General features: G+C 31.9%; 1 pseudogene; it reads left to right on the plus strand.

Moving 5' to 3' along the window:
• The first annotated feature begins 8,570 nt into the window (after window positions 1-8,570).
• On the plus strand, window positions 8,571-16,922 carry LOC106370111 (annotated as a pseudogene).
• The last annotated feature ends 350 nt before the right edge of the window (window positions 16,923-17,272 follow it).

A 17,272-nucleotide genomic window follows, 5' to 3' on the forward strand; every position in this document is an offset into this window, starting at 1 on the left:
CGTAAGATGTAATAGCGGGCAGTGGAAGCTTGCAATGAAGGATTGTCCCATCAGGCATGGTAAAACGGTAAATTTTACCAGAGTGGAGGATCTTGGTGTTAAGGAAGAACTGGGCATCAAATCTGTCAATCGTATCCACACAAAGAGTATCCGAAAGATCTATATCATGGTGTTTGAAGATCCGAGTAAGTAGACTGTCAATAGACTCATCCAAAGGCTTCTTGTCAAGAGGACGAAAACCCCTAAACTTCCTCTCAAACAACATCTGAGCAAACAATGCTCCCATGTTTACCGAAAGCTCTGCTGGAGGTTCATCTGTAACGTCATACGTCGGCCTGAGAGCTACTGGCAGCCCGTAGTGAATAAGCTGCGCTTCATCCTCAGTAAGTGATCATGCTTCTGACTTTCCTAGTAGAAGATGACCCAGATATTTTGCTACCACTCGCAAGACCGGGTTCCTTACACAAGAAATAGTGTACCAACCTCGCCGAAAACTTCAGATCATTCTTCTGGATAACCATAATATTCGAAAAATGAGATCTTTCATAACTTCATCGAATTCTGGCTCCATTTTTTCCTTCAGCAACTCGAGAAGTTATAGTCGGCAGCTGTTATTAATCTTCTTAATCTGAGGTTCTAACCTCACCGTATAAACGACTAGGCAACTCCAACTCCATACCTGAAAATTGAATACAATACGACACAATAGTTATTAATAACAAATATCACAGCTCAGTTAAATAATGTCTCTTAATACTCTATCAATAACCAATGTCAACAAAACCTAAAAGAATTAGCATTCTCACTGTATCAATTCCAATTTTCGGGTGTTTTGATTTTTTTTTTAAGAACAAAACCTAAAATTCCTAAATCTATCCAAAAATATGATTTAAGCCATGGGTTGTGTACAAAATCGTCTCTAATCATCACCTTAACACATGATTGAAGCCTAAACATCCTAACAAACTCAAAAAATTTACCTTTTACCTTTCTATTTTCAAACTCTAGAAAGAAGTGGAGATAGAGTTTCATACATTTGCAGAACGAACTAAAGAGTGATAGATTCGTAAAAATCTCACGAAATCGTATGGGTTAGGCCGAAGAATCGTCCAAATCAAAGTGAAATTGAGTGAGTTAGGGTTTATGAACTTGGGTGAGACTTTGATTTTCTCCCCCTTTGTTCGTGAATGGGAAATTATGGGTTTCATCCCAAAGAAATCGATTTTAAAGAGTTGAAATCATATTTGGTCGGTTCAAATCAAGTGGGAATCAATCCGGATATAATCGAAGAAAACCAAAAAATCGATTTGGGATACTTTCCTGGGCACGGGATCGATCGATCCGTATTGAGAGATCGGTCGATCTATATAAATCGACCTTCGCCGATCGAGTGAAATGGACCCGGTCAGTTTATACTCCGCGTTTTTTTGTTCTGCATAATGATCGTGATCGATCGATCTGTTGGACCTTCTAAATTCGGATCGATCGGTCCCGCATGATCGAACTCATTATATATTTTATTTAAAAAATTACAATTTTAAGGGCATTACTGCCATTTAAAAAAAAATAGTCTAATGGTACATAAAGTAATAGAGATTAGTCTAAAAAGACATATCTACCATTTTTTTGCTCTAAAAAAACAAATTTTCCTTGTTTTTTTTTCTTTCTAAAACCCACTATAACCAGATTTTTAAGTAACCACATATTTCTAACTAAAAACTAAATCCATATTATTTTGGTATTATCTTCCTCCAATGATTTTTTTTATTTATCCTTTTCTTGTTAGAAATTTTTCTATAATTATGCATCAATATAGTTAATAGATAAATAAAAAGATAAAAGCTTATATAATTGTTACTATCCAAGTAACTAATGTTTAAAAATGACTAATTTACCATCTAAATATAATATATAATAATTTATATTATTGAAATATATCTTATGCTTAATAATAATTTAAATTATGAAATAACCATAATTAAATGATTTTTTATTGGCAGGATTATGGCATACTTATACTTCGAGCAATTCCAACCATAACAACAAATTTGGTGTTGAACATACACCAAATTTAGTGTTCTGGTGTTAAACGTGTTTCTCATTTCCAACTACAACACCAGATCTAAAACAAAAACAAATATTACGTATTATTTTTTTAAAAAATATATTAATTATTTGTAATTGACTAATTACTATATTATCACATTAAAATGTTATGCTTGTTTGTTATAGTTTTGTAAGTTTATGTGCTCAGTGTATTTAAACTTTTTTTTGTTTTATCTAGTTTATTATAATTTATTTAACATAAAATATCACTTAAATTAACAATGTAAACTATTAAATATGAAAAGTACAAAATAAATTAATCAATTATTTTAAAATTTTTATTTAGTTACAATTTGATGTGAATGATAATACTCACTAAGTGATCATTAATTGAAAAAATGAAAACATAAAATTTCACTGTTTATATTGTGAAAATAAAAATGAAAAATATAAAATAATATGATTTATTTATTTTAGTTTATATTTAACAAATTAACAATTGTAATTTTTTTTTATTACTAAATATAATATAATACAATATATACTTTATGATAAATAGTGTTACTTTAGTAATATTCAATATATTACTATATGTTTGGTGTGATAAATAGTGTTACATTAAATTTAGCGTAATACTAATATTCACAATGCACGAAATTTTGTGAGGTGTTATTTTTGCAGTTCTAATAGAAAAAAAAATCATATTAGATTTGGTATTTTAACGTTTCATTAGAGTTGCTCCAGTAGTATGCCGTTTGGCTTAGTTTTTCAAGTGGTATGATCCAGAATTTCAGACTAGTAGATTTTGTCCATTTTCTTTAATCATTAAGATTTTGTCGGTAGATTTGGCAGGACTACGGGATACGGGACATCACAGAATTTATAAGCTTGTCAGATTTGTTGAATGATTTAATATTATTAAGAACCAACTCAATCCCACTCTCCCAGTGGATGAGAGGATCCAATCTGCCCATAACCTAAATCATGTTTTCAGCAATAATAATAGTGAAATAGTAAAAAAAACTACAAAATAAATAATACTGATATTTTAATCTATAGAGTCGTTTACAAAACAAACAAAAAACAGCAATATGTTATAAAAGAGATGTTTAAGCTTATTATTACTCATGAACAAAGGTCTATATTTATACAAGTATTAGACCGTTTTATTTAGACCGTCATAAGAGAAAAGAAAATCTTATTCCTAATAGGAATATGAAATATTACTTATCCTAAATACATATGGAAAAGGATAAACATCAAGTATAGATAAATGTAAACTCTCATTCGCCAATGGGCCGGACGGTTTGGGCCTGATATGGGTCGATCACCACTTGGTTTATAACACTCCCCCTTGATCGACACATCCGGTTCAGGGCTTGTAACATGCTTAATGTTGCCTCATTAAAACATTTCCAGGAAAACTCAATGGGACAAAACCATGGATAAGGAAAAATAGTACAACACATGAACTCCCCCTGACTTGAAACCCCGTGTATGTTCTTCAAGTTGGCACATGAACAATTTGATAGTTTAGCTTCATGGGCCCCAAGTCTTGAACTGATCCTTTAATTGGCACGTCCCAAACTGATAGATAAATTTCATGGACATGTGGTTGGTGTAGACATGGTGAAGAAGTCGGCTGACATATCATATGACTGAACTTGTAGTCCTTTGAGCTTCTTGAACGTTGATGTAGGAATAGCTCTTGCTGAATTGTAACTTGAGTTATCTTGTAACTCTCATATCTTCTGGAACTTCATTAAGACATGGTCAAGACGTGCATCTTTGCAGCTGACCACTCTATGTCCTGGTCGGACGAATGGCACTCGACCAGTACTCGGATGGACCTCTAATCTGCGATCAAACTTTACTCGCAAGTCCTCTCATGTCTCACGGATCCTCTAGTCACATGGCTTTGCCATACCGTGGACACTTTAATATATATATTGAGTCATCGACCCAAACACATACGAATCACTTGGCTTCTCACGGACATGCCTTCATCCATTCGGACATACATCACCCGTATGTGCTAATGGCTTATCCATTATAGCCGATCTTTCTTCATTGGTCGATCCATGTTGAGTTATAGACCTTGTCTATACTCGTCCATACCCCATGAGTGTCTAAGGTCATATCATTAATAATCATTTCTGCAATAATTTTTATAATCTCATCAAACTATGGATCTGCAGTCAAATACACTCAAGGACCTTTATACATGGTTATAGATCTTTCTTGCCTTCAGCAATGCCATATCCATTTGACCTCGACCAGACATACTTCTGGTCACTCCCTTGGACCATTATGGTTTCCTTTTATCCACTGATATAAACATAATGGCTTGTGCTTACACTGCAGTCCCATACTATAATCTTATTACTTGAAAAACATCGCAATCCACACTTTCTTTGATGGCATCTCATGACCTACTTGCAGTGCTGATTTATTATAAACACTAGGGATTTCTTTATCGAACTCCTTCACTAAGTTTTACTTAGTCTTATCATATTCAATGCAGTTGCTTTTGCTTCAGTCCATGAACAACTTAGGAACAATGCTGTTCTTTGAGAAATTCTTTTTTCATCTCTCTGGTACCTTTATTTTCTTATCCAGTGATCAATATATTGCTTACTACATCATTATTTCTTTTGTTTCCAGACTTCATCAATTTCGAGTTTGTGTAGTAGCATCCACCACATAGGAGCATATTTCCTTATAATATGTTCCTTTGGTCTCTATGAGTATCTTTGTGTAACAAGCCATTCTTTGAATGCTATAAGTAGTAATGTGAACGACCTCTTGACTACTTGGTCACGTTCCACATCTCACGATTTTCTTTCCCTCACAAGACCCATTTATCCACTGGTCTATATCATCAGATGGCGTTTCTATATATTTGGCCAATACGCCAATCTCTTCTTTAAACTCTTTAAACCTCACGTTTTCTTTTAATTTGATCTTTATTCTTTATGAGTACTCTTATGTGGGTTCATGATCCTCGCTTTATATCTTTAAACTCAAGTGCTACTTTCTTTTATGAGCTCTCTTATATGTAAATACATCATTGGTGTTAACACTCTTATGTAGTTCCATAGTGTTCCAGACATGATCTAATAGATTTGAGATCTTATTATCCAGGACCTTTACTACCTTGCAGTTTGGCGTCCCAAACTACATGGTTTGGTACTTTAGATGTTTAGCTGGCCAGCCTTATCTCTCTATCTAGACTGGTTTCCTTTGAACTCGGATTTGTATCATTCTATGCACCTTTCATTTCTTTCCGAGGTTTCTTATCTTTTGGAACTTATTGGTCTATCTTGTTTAGACACTGTAGCAACTTGATTGTGTCTCTTAGGACATCAAATTCGTGGTGCTAAGCTGGTATGACTTAGTCATTCTTTTCTTTTCGGGTCAATGTGTCTGGCATCTAGTTCTGCTAGCTTTTGTATCATTTGATCACATTCTTTGGACGTCTTAAATCATATTTTCTAGTCCGAGGATCTTGCCAAGACAATGATGGTAAATACCATTCTATTTCTCTTATTTTCTTTTACCAGCTTATTTCTTTCTCCCCCTGATGTTGGATAGTCGGATTCATCAGTCATGCGATCCGTGTACCTGGCCATAATTTGATCACCCATATTTGGCACAAGGTCTCTTAAAAAAACGTGGGAGAAAGACATGTTCCTATCCAACATATATTCCCAATCTTTTTCTCATCCTCTTCTGAGGTTCCATCCTAGATGGCACATATGTATGTGGTGGTTTATTCAAAATCTCTTAGGATGGTATATGTCTGGTTTATGACCCGTATTCATTTTGAGATGGGATTATCTATGCTCACTTATATGGCATGATGCATATTAACCTTACACATGTAAATCCTTGTGTCCCCAAGCATTAGGTAGTGGCCTTTGTAGTATAAAGAATTCGGCCAAGTCTTACTATGGTCATAGACCATGTCACACGGATTTGTAGTATGTTCATGGATCACAGTTTGTCCTCTCTCTCCCTCATGGACATACTATCATCACATGGTACTTGGGACAATAGAGCCTAATGAGTTTCTCTTGTGTACATGTTACACAATGTGAGATTTTATGGGATAACTCTTTGTGCCTTTTGCAATATGTGCATCAATTTTTAAAGACCTGGATGGCTAATCCAGTCATGCCATAAAGTGTATAAAATTTCGTGGGTATACAGGTTACCATGGCTTTTGCCTTTATCATTTTGATCCTTGGCATGGTCTAGATCAGTAGAGTATGTAGGTATAGTCTTGACCACTTTCTTATAAGGCCTTAGACGATTTTCTTATAATCTGAAAGGAACTTTTGTTTCCTTTGCCCATTGGTTCAATGTGGAAACCATTCATGCTCAAGTCTTTATAACTCAATGGGTCTTTTATTGGGTGAATAAATCCGTGCCCCTTTAGGCAATGTCGTGGTCTATAATAGACTGACTATCCTTTTATTAAGTTTTCATTGTCATTTATCAATCAAGAAATCATCAAGCAAATCAAACATGATAACTAAAAACAACTCTTATTATTGCTATAAAATTGTAAATGACAAGTAAATCAAAGCAAAACATAAAACATAAAATCAGAATGTCGAAATCTCGTTTCTTTAGTCAATGTATAAGCCGGCCTCACAATCCATATATTTTCACACGGCTTCCTTGGATTCTTCCTTATCATTTTTAGCCTCATTGGCTTCAGGAGGTCTCATCTCACTGTTTCGTTGCTCAATGTATCTTTTATGAAGTTTTTCAAATTTGCTAATGATATCTATAACTTTCTGCTCTCTTTGCTCAGTTGCCAATAGGCATGACAATAGGTCATTATAGGTGGCCTTAGCCTTATGTGATAACAACATATCCTTTGGATGAAATGTGGAAAAGGTTTTATATAGTAAATCCTCATTTGTTACCACTTCACCACATAGTTCAAGACTATAGGCGATTTTCATCAGAGCAGAATTATATTCGTCCACGGATTCAAAATCCTGGAACCTGAGAATCTTCCATTCATTCATGGCTTTTCGCCATAATGCCATTGAGTATCTGGAATTTAGTTTTGTCCAAAGGTCACAAGGATCCTCAATATTTAAGTACTGATCTTTCAGATCCTCAGTGAGATGATAGCACATAATTGTTATGGCTCTATGATTTTCACTTTCAATTGCATTATTGCCATCAATGATACATTTTCCGAGTCCTCTAGACTTCAGGGCAACTGAAGTGTTCATTACCCATTCTAGATAATTATCTCCAGAGAGATTTAGGGCAGCATAATCTGAAGGCTCAAATTTCGACATCTGAAACATATTATTAATCAGTTCAAGATGCAACCGAGTCAATAAAATCAATGCATACGGTTTCACAAGTCTCTCGACCAAACAATTAACTACTCGACTATGGTACGAGAAAACAAGTATGCGAGGTCTATATGATACTTTAGGCCACACTGTCTTATAAAATTGTGATGCAACAACCCTAGAGGTCGGATTTTATTTCTGAATGCAATCAAAGCATCAATCATAACAACAATCATATTCAGACCGATTTTTAATCAATGTGAGACCAGGTCAATAATTCTTATGTTTTACTTTTCTTAAAACATTTAGTATGATCAAGCAATCAGAATAATAATGCAAGTATCATCAGATCATATTAGGGTTTCAAGGCCCATTTTTCGGTTTGATTTTATCAATATCAAGCTACAAAAGAATTAAATCAGATCAATCAGTCATAGCAATTCTCTAGCAATCCTAACAGTAAAAAGAAATTTTCCAGCAAGTAGAAAAAGAAATTTCAGGAAAAAAGAACTTTTCTACATTTAGCAAAAAAGAAATTCACAATTCTGGACAGATTATGGTTTTAATCAAAACTAGCAATTTTCCTAATCAGTTCATTCGATATTCAAACAATTAATCACAATATGGAAACTTCTTTATCAATCGATTTATGCAAAAAAGAAAATTAGGGTTTTCAGCAATTTAACAATTTTAAGATCAAATTCGATTCTAAACAGTTCTATTTACTCAAACAATCATCAAAGATAATTCAAGGTTTTAATCTAGCAACCTAAACCTCAGATACATCAAAATAAATCAATCAAAACAGTCGGATCAATTTAGGTTTTGATATTTCAGATTTTCAAAACATCATAAAGGAAACAGATCATATAATTTAGATTTAGGGTTTCAATGCCCTTACTGATCAATCAATGTTCTAGCAACCCTAACAGCCATTGATCTATCAACTTAACAGGATTAGGGTTCTTCAAATTTTAATGGTTCAGATCTTTATCAATCAACCAAATTCAGTGTAAGTTCTTTTAAGTTTCGAGTTTTACCTTTAGAAACTTATGGAGTGTAGATTTGGACCACCAAAGAGAGAAGGAGGCCGCGATCTGATCGTTCTTCGAGTCGGGTCGCGGACGGGCTGCTTGCTTGGTCGGATCACGAACAGGGAAGAAGGAGAACGTCTGGTTTACTTGATCATGTCTAGAAAGAGCTAATGTAGCAGAGCGTGACGGCACGTCAGTGATCGGATCGACAAGTGGTTTGCAGCGTCTGATTTGTCTCGGCGAGAGCTTCAATTTGATATATTGCTCGTCGTCTGGGTCCTCACAGTTTGGGAGAACAATCTCTTTGAAGTTCCGCCGGAATTAGGGTTTTGTGATATTCGGCTGAGTTTAAGGAATTTCGTGGGAGCTTAGGGTTAGAGGCTATCATGCCGATAACGTGTTATAAAAGAGATGCTTTGTAAGCTTATTATTACTCATAATCAGAGGTCTATATTTATACAAGTATTAGACCATCTTATTTAGACCGTCATAAGAGAAAAGGAAATCATATTCCTAATAGGAATAGGAAATAATACTTATCCTAAATACATATGGAAAAAGATAAACATCAAGTATAGATAAATGTAAACTCTCATTCGCCTAAATCATTAGCGAATGGGCCGGATGGATAGCTGATGGACCGGATGGTTTAGGTCTGATATGGGTCGATCACCACTTGGTTTATAACAAAATATTTATAATAGTAATAATAGAGACTCCGTCTTTTTATCAACGAGATACAATACAAATAAGAACAGCTAAGCAAGGCTCAGTTTAACCGACATAACACAACGATCTTTCTAAATGGGTTCTTTCGACTTGTCCCACGCTTCATCATTCAAGGTTCTTTCTCAATTGGGTTCCTTCGACCCCTCGTTCTAGCATTCTGGTTTGTTCATTAAAAGAAAATTAATATTATAAAGGTATGGTAATTCATAATTACCATGAAACAGGGAGGAAGTGAAACATTTCTTCGGAATGTGTTTGAGAATATACTGAAGACGTATCTGAGGAAGAACCCAACAGCGAAGACCATATGGGAGCTTGTTCAGTCAGTGGACAACGAGAAGATCTGCTACGATCACTTCACTTTCCAGACGTTTAAGGTATGTACGCTGTACCTCTAGTGAACATATGTGGATATTCGATGTTTTCACCAAATGTACTATATAATCAAGCAATGAACGTGTTATTTTGTTGAATATACAGTTTAGTATATAAGTATTATTATAGAAGACTAATAGCATCTTAAAAACAACTTTATTTTAAGGTTTGACAAAGCCTCAAATTTAAGGTTTGAAAGTTTTTCTCTCCAAAAACAAAATTTTATATTGAACCTTAAAAGTTTTATAATTTACACTATAGTCTTTGCTATTGATTTAAATTATCATATAACTTTTATAAATAAAAATAAAATCTACAACTGAATATCATTTATAATAATCCTTTTATGAATTTAGTAAATCTGAACATAAAAGGATAATATAATTAATTCATAACAAAATTCCGATTAAGCCAAACTATATGGAAAACGTTGTGGAGAATTTTGTAATTTTGAATCAAATTTACATAGATTTTAGTAATATTTTAACTTTATATATGATAGTTGAATTATTAAATATATGTAAATTTTTATGAAATATTAAATTATAAGAATTAAAATGATAAAAAAGTTGGTAAGATTATTTGAAAAAAATAAGTGTGTGGACTTGAAAAGTAAGAAACCTCAAATATAAGTCTTGGAAAGTAAAACTTTATATTTAAAATTTCACTGTTCATAACTTTAAAACTTAAGGTTTTAAGGTTGCTTTTGAAATGTACAAAACTTTAAGGCTAGTTTTGGAGATGCTCTAAGACAACGTTATTAAGTTCTAAGATATAAATATAATTTCCATAGATAAATTAGATGTCCTATAGATAAACAACATATTACCGGGATGTATAATATATTTAAGGTTCAACCCTCTTAAATAGTTGTTCAATCAAAACGGATATTTACATATCAAAATAGAAAGTATATGATGAGATTACCCTTCAATCAACTTGCCAAAGTAAAGTTATTATTAATTGCCCAGAAAACAAAGATGAGAATAATTAACAGGTCAACTCGTCTCAAATCTTATTTTTTCACTCGTTCTTGAACTTTTATTTTGTACTTTTAACATTTTTACCAAAAACAAAACTTGTATTTAGAGAATGATTGGTTGTGGCTGTATGTAGATGTTCTAGACAAGCAAAATTTAGTTTAGAGTTATATATGTCAACCAATTCAGCTTTCTTTTCTTTGAAAAACTCACAGCAAAAAAATCTTTACAAAATCAAAATATGACCGTAGAAAACTTTATTTCCAAAGCAAAAAAATAACGCTTTACAAAGCTACAACAAAATAACCTACAGCAAATAAATCTACAGATTAAATTTTACAGCAGAAAACATTAATCTACGACTCATTCCGATCACCCCATTAGTCTCAAAATAATTGCCACCCACATAATTATTTATAGCGAAATGAGTGAAATGTTTATCTTTTAATAAATTCGGACACATCATTTATACCGAAATGGATGAAGTGGCAAACAAATGAAAATCAGTACACCTGATTTGGTAAAAAACAGTTTTATGAATCTAAATAATAGAGAAGTGCCCATTAAAAAATACCCCTAAGTTTTCTAACTTATTTAAACTTTCATGTCACTGAGAATTAAATTAAACTACTTATTTTAATACTTGTATTTTCCAATTAAATTAGTGAGTTTTTCTTAATCAAATTTAAACTTAATGTCGTTAAATAAACCTACCTATTTTAATGCTTGTCTTTTCCAGTTAAATTAATGAGTTTTCCTTAATCAAATTTAAACTTAATGTCATTAAATGAACCTAAAAATACATCATATTTAACATAACTTATTACGTACGAGTACGAACCAATAATGAACTTGAATTTTATTTTTACGAAAACGTGAATCACTTGACTTATGTAATATTTAAAATATATTAACTACAATATAACAAATGCATATAACCTACATATACTTTAGTTTCAAATGATCATGTTCAAGTTTTATATAGTCAACTTACATCATGCATCGATCGATGTACAATATTCAAACCATCTATAATTTTCGTTTTCTTTATAGGATGTATCAACCAACCAATCATCCCATTGATTTTCTAAGCTTTATAAAAAAAACAAATCAATAAATACAAACTCAAAATCCAATATCTTCTATTAATCAAAACAGAATATCTTCAATGTCGTATCTTTAATGTACCTATTAAATATAGAAACTGTAACCATAATTACACTAATTATAAGAATAGATTTGATTCCAACCAATTGATCTATTACTTCGGTAATTGATTTGCTTGTAGAAGAGGAAACAATAAATTTAAAATTTATAAGAATATAAAGATATAGAGATTCCAACCAATTGCCTATATTTGCGTATGATTTCCGCATAATAAGCTTCAAATTGAAAATTGAAAAAGATAGAGAGATTTTTTTTAATCTTTTACCGACACAAACTTAAACAAAACGAAGAGTTAAATGTAATTTTTTTTTGTTACACTTCCCGGAAAAAAACGTTTACAACATGGACTTTCATAATATGGCATTTTAACATATTAATGTTATGGACATTTAATAATTATCTTGACGAAAAACAAAGACTATAAATAATTTATTATTAATAAAATTATGAAATTATTTACAATTTGATGACTAATTCATCGCCTTTTTTATATGTTAAATTTTTCATAGAAGTTTAAAAATCATTTTATTTTCTTTAAACATGTATAACTAATTTATAATCTTTTATGCCATACTAAATCATAATATAATATTTCTTCATATTTTACATTAATAACCATTGTTTTTATATATCGTCTACAATTTTCTAATTACGTCTATTTGTTCAATTTTTTATATGATATCAAATATTCATCGTAAATAGATGGTTTAAGATGACAAAAAAAATATTTACTTGGTGAATATAATACATCAAATATTACAAATACATTATTTAGTTAAATAAATAACCAAAAACCGAAAATTCAAATCCGCGATTAGGGTCTAGTTATAATTATTTGGGTATGCGTAGGTGGAGGGTTACGGAATAGAATCCTTATCGAGCTTCTTCATGGATTATGGACAGGGGCGGATCTAGCAAGCATTACAATATGGGGCACACCATTATAAATAACAAAATTTTGAAACCAAGAGCATGGGTCATTGTACAATTAAGCCATTTGAGTTCTTCATTTTCAGTAAAACTAATGGAAATTAAAAAAGTTGTATGTGGCACTTGCCCCATCTAGTGCTTACCTAGGTCCGCCCCTGATTATGGATATAAAGCTGAAGGTGGGCTTGATTTTCCAACGAAGAAACTGAGAGTTCTCACTTTTTCTCCTCCGGATATTTACGTCCCCGATGATGGTCATGGTCTAGGCAATGGCCCTTTGCCACGACTTGTTATAGCTGAGCTTCTTGTGGACGAACTAAGTTCTGAATCAAAGGTATGATTATGAATGATCACAAACATAATGTTATTGTTGCGAATCAGGTCCGGCTCAAAAGAATTTATAGCGCCCATGAGCGAAAAAACAAAAATATATATGGTTTTTTGGCCAAAAGTTTTTTAATGAGTTAAAAATTATTTTAAATATAATTATTTATGATATTTATGCAATTTATTATTTTATTTGAAAATTTTATTTTTAAAAGATTTTTAAAATATATATAGAAAAATTTAGTTACAAATATATTTATATCTATTTTTAAACTAAAAAATTCAAATAAATTGTTTAAAACAAAATCGGACCCTTGGGCCCGGGACGGTTGCATTCTCCGCCCTCCTATCTAAGCCGGCCATGTATAGTTTTTAATGCTAACTAGATTTTGATCCGTGATTTGGAAGCGCATGATAGTTTGTGATAAAAGTTTCATTAACAATGTTACAAATGTTTTGTAATTTGAAAAAAATATTATATTCAAAACATTGTTTAGATATAAATCAGCGCTTTTATACCTGAACCGGACCAGTGATTAAATCGGTAAACCCAGTGATCCAATATGTAATCCGGTTTGGGTTTTAAGAAATGTCTATTATTTAAAAATCAGATAAAATGCGCAAAGATTGCTAAAATATGAGGCTAGCCAGTTAAACCGACGAGTGACCGATATGTAATCCAATTTGATAAACTGATATTTTTAAAATTTTAGAGTTAATTTCAATGTTTGCTTTAAATATTTAAATACTTATTAATTTAATCTTATTGTATTTTTATTATATGTCTTTACTCCAACTTGTTACAAGAAACAAATTATATTATATTTTATATATTTTATCTGAAATTGGAAAAATAAAGAAAAGTTTATTTTGAATCCTTATATAAAATATGTATGTTAAACTTAATTAAACTATCGACCTACGATTTATCCACGGTCAGCTCAATAAGCTAATAATAAGAACTTTTAATTAAAGACATATAATTTATAAATGTTATATTATTATGTTTCTGATGAAACTATATTATAATGGTAGAATAGTTATAGGAAGATGTATATTATTTTCGTTCAATATGTCACTGTTATGAAATCTATACTATTATTTGCGAAGTAATTTTTAGCAACGGAGTTCTCACGTTGAAAGTTAAAGCGGTTAATATCTATAATACCCTTAATTAATTATATAATCCAAAACGAATTTTTATTAATAATATTAACTTTTAAAAAAATAAGATAATTCTTATATATTGTGTTGTTATCTTAAAACATATTTTCAATTATAAAATTCTAAAATAAAATATAAAAAAATTATAATAAATTCAGTGGTTAAAGTCAATGTTATCTTTAATAAATTTTAGTTAAACATATATATTTAATTAGGTCTTTGTCATATATATATATATATATATATATATATATGCTTGATTTTAAATTTTTTGAAAACATAAATAATAAGTTATTATGCTGGTTTTTGAATTAATAAAAAATAAGCTAATAAATATTTGTAACGATTAAGCTCGCATATGCGGGCAAGAGACCTAGTATAATGTATAAGTCAAAGTAAATTTAACTACAAATAAGTGTAGGTTCACCATAATTTCTGTGATACAATGTATAATAGATGAATAAAGTATATCACACAAAGTTTTGATAAATATGATATTGCATGGTCATAACAGTGAGTGTATTTTTTCATAGAATATAGCAATCGTAAATCAAATTACCAACAGTCGGATATTAGAGAGGACAGGGTAGACGGTTAGCATGATTTATTAACTGATTTTAATTTTTAATAGGATCACATTGGTATTTTTGGTGGATATTTCTTAATCAAATATTACCAAAATTGGATAAATAAGATACTTGTTTAGTTAGAGATTTGTTAGTTAAATCTTTCCATAATTATGCTATATTTAAGGGTAATCTGTTATTAATATTAAAGTTGTAGTAAAATTTAATATAATATATAGTTTTTAAAAATATTTCATATAGAAACAAGTCTTGTCCAATTTTGTGTTTCTGTTTTAATAGTATTGATTGATAATTCTTAGTTGTTTTTGTTAATTAGGAGATAATACGGAAGTATCTAAAACCGAAAGGAGGTAAACAAGCGGTTCTTTCAAGTACTTTGGGGTCTTTAATTTAGGAGAAGCCAATATCCACCGACTTCCAGCAACTTGCCAAGTATATAACTTTCTCTCTAATTATATTTCCTAGATATTACGTGAGAAGTGGTCTAAGAAAAAAGAAGAAGATAAAGATAAAACATAAAACAGTAATGTTCGGTAAACAAATATTACTTATCTAGTAAAAACAAAAAGCTTAAAAGTGCTATAGGTGTACAATAAACTTTAGAAGGTGTGATTTTAACAAAATAACTTATTGATGAAAAGCTAACATATGAAACGGTGCAGAGAGAGTGATTTTGCGGCATGGGTACTTATTCACGGCTACATGATGAACCATCTTGCATTTTCTGTTCATCGACTCAAACACCAATTCAGTGACATCAAATGCATCAAAGAGTATCTAGAAGAAAAGGGATTCGAACTCAACAACGACGGAGGAATTCTCAAAGGTTTGTTCCCCTCGTGATCATGAGATTTTTTGGCTTTTCATTAGAATGGCTCTATTATTTATCTGTTTTATAATTGGACTGGATGTCAATGAATATGTATTTCAGTGAGTCAAGATGGTCTACTATTACAAGTGTCATCCATCTCGGAGAAGATTGCGTTTGAATTTGCAGATGGGGTCACTGAAACAATCCCGGCTTCATACATTGAGTTCACTCAACGTTTGGTTCTTCCGGAGTTCAAAGATCTGCCTCATAACCAGGTACTACAATTTTCATTATCAAGACTTTGGATACAGTCTCAACATTATTCATCATATATGTGTTAGTTGGTGTTGGGTCCCTCCTAGATGGAGAGAACCAAGTGGTCATGAGACATAATTATAATTCTCATGACCCTTTGCACTGTAGACACACAATAATAGAGTTTAGAGAGAGAGACAAAAGAGAGAAAGAAGAGAGAAAGAGGAGAAAACTCGTCAGGTTATTTCAAGACTGGTTTTGGAGGATCAAACGGAACTTGATCGGGCTGTTATTTTGTGGGAAGCTTCTTCAGTCAGTGGGTTAGAGATTCACCGAAGGGATTTGGATTTCAACGGTTGGATCTTCTGTTGTCTGGGTTTTAGTGAAGCTGGTCGTCACAGTTCTTCAGCGGGACAGTCTTGGGTGTTTGGTAAATCCAACGGTGAGATCTTCTCTTATTGAGCTGAAATTTGGCAGAGGTATTGTCGACTTGTTTATCTTGGATTTGTACGGTTGGATTAGTTTCTGGAAGCCGGAATCTTTGTGATCTGAGGTCGTTTGGTTGCTGCCGGTTTTGAAGCTTTGTGTTGCTCTCTTGTTGTTGTTGTTTGTGTTGGAGATAGCTCTTTGAAGCTAGTGTCTCTGTTCTGTTCTGGTTGTTGAACAGGGAGTACGTGGTTGTACTCACAAACATTTATATAGTGGATTGTTGAGTGGACTACGGTCCCGTGGTTTTTCCCTCTCACATCGAGGAGGTTTTCCACGTAAAAAGTGATTGTCTCATTTACGTTTCCGCTTATACTATATTCTGCCATCGTCGAAGTATTTTCTTCACAGGTTCACACAAGGTTAGGGGAACACGACCATTAGTATTTCCGCTGCGCCGTGTGTCTTTCCCCAACAGTTGGTCCATTGTATTCACGATCTAGGTATATACCCGTAATTGCAGATTAAAGAGTTCCATAGACGCGATGGATTTGATTTGGGAAACGCAAAAAACATTTTGGAAAGCGCACGTTTCACCTCAGATGTCTAGAATCAGTTTGGTCCAATCCTGCCTTTAATAAAAACCAATAGTAAACATATGGGTTTGTAGTGCAAGAAAACTATTTTAATGTGTGTGCTGTGATATATGTGTGTGTCTGCCTTCTTTTCAGGAGACATGTCTCGTATGGATTAATGATTACTTACTAGTACTACATCATTTAATCCTAGAAGTGTCTAAACTAATATATATTACCATAAAAACAATTAAACATTTTAAAGATAAAATAATTAACATAATTTGTTTATAGAAACAATAAAATATCATATGGGTTTGTAATGCAAAAAAACTATTTTTATCCTAGAACTACCTAATCTAATATATATTACCATATAAACAATTAAAAATTTTAAAGATAGAATAATTAACATAATTTGTTTATAGAAACAATAAAATATCATAGATTACATTATATAAATATAAAATATACATATAAATACATATGGTATGATAGAAATAATTATATAAATGATTTTAACATATTTATATTAATAGTAG

Source organism: Brassica napus, chromosome C7 (assembly GCF_020379485.1).
Source record: "Brassica napus cultivar Da-Ae chromosome C7, Da-Ae, whole genome shotgun sequence".
Lineage (NCBI taxonomy): Eukaryota > Viridiplantae > Streptophyta > Magnoliopsida > Brassicales > Brassicaceae > Brassica > Brassica napus.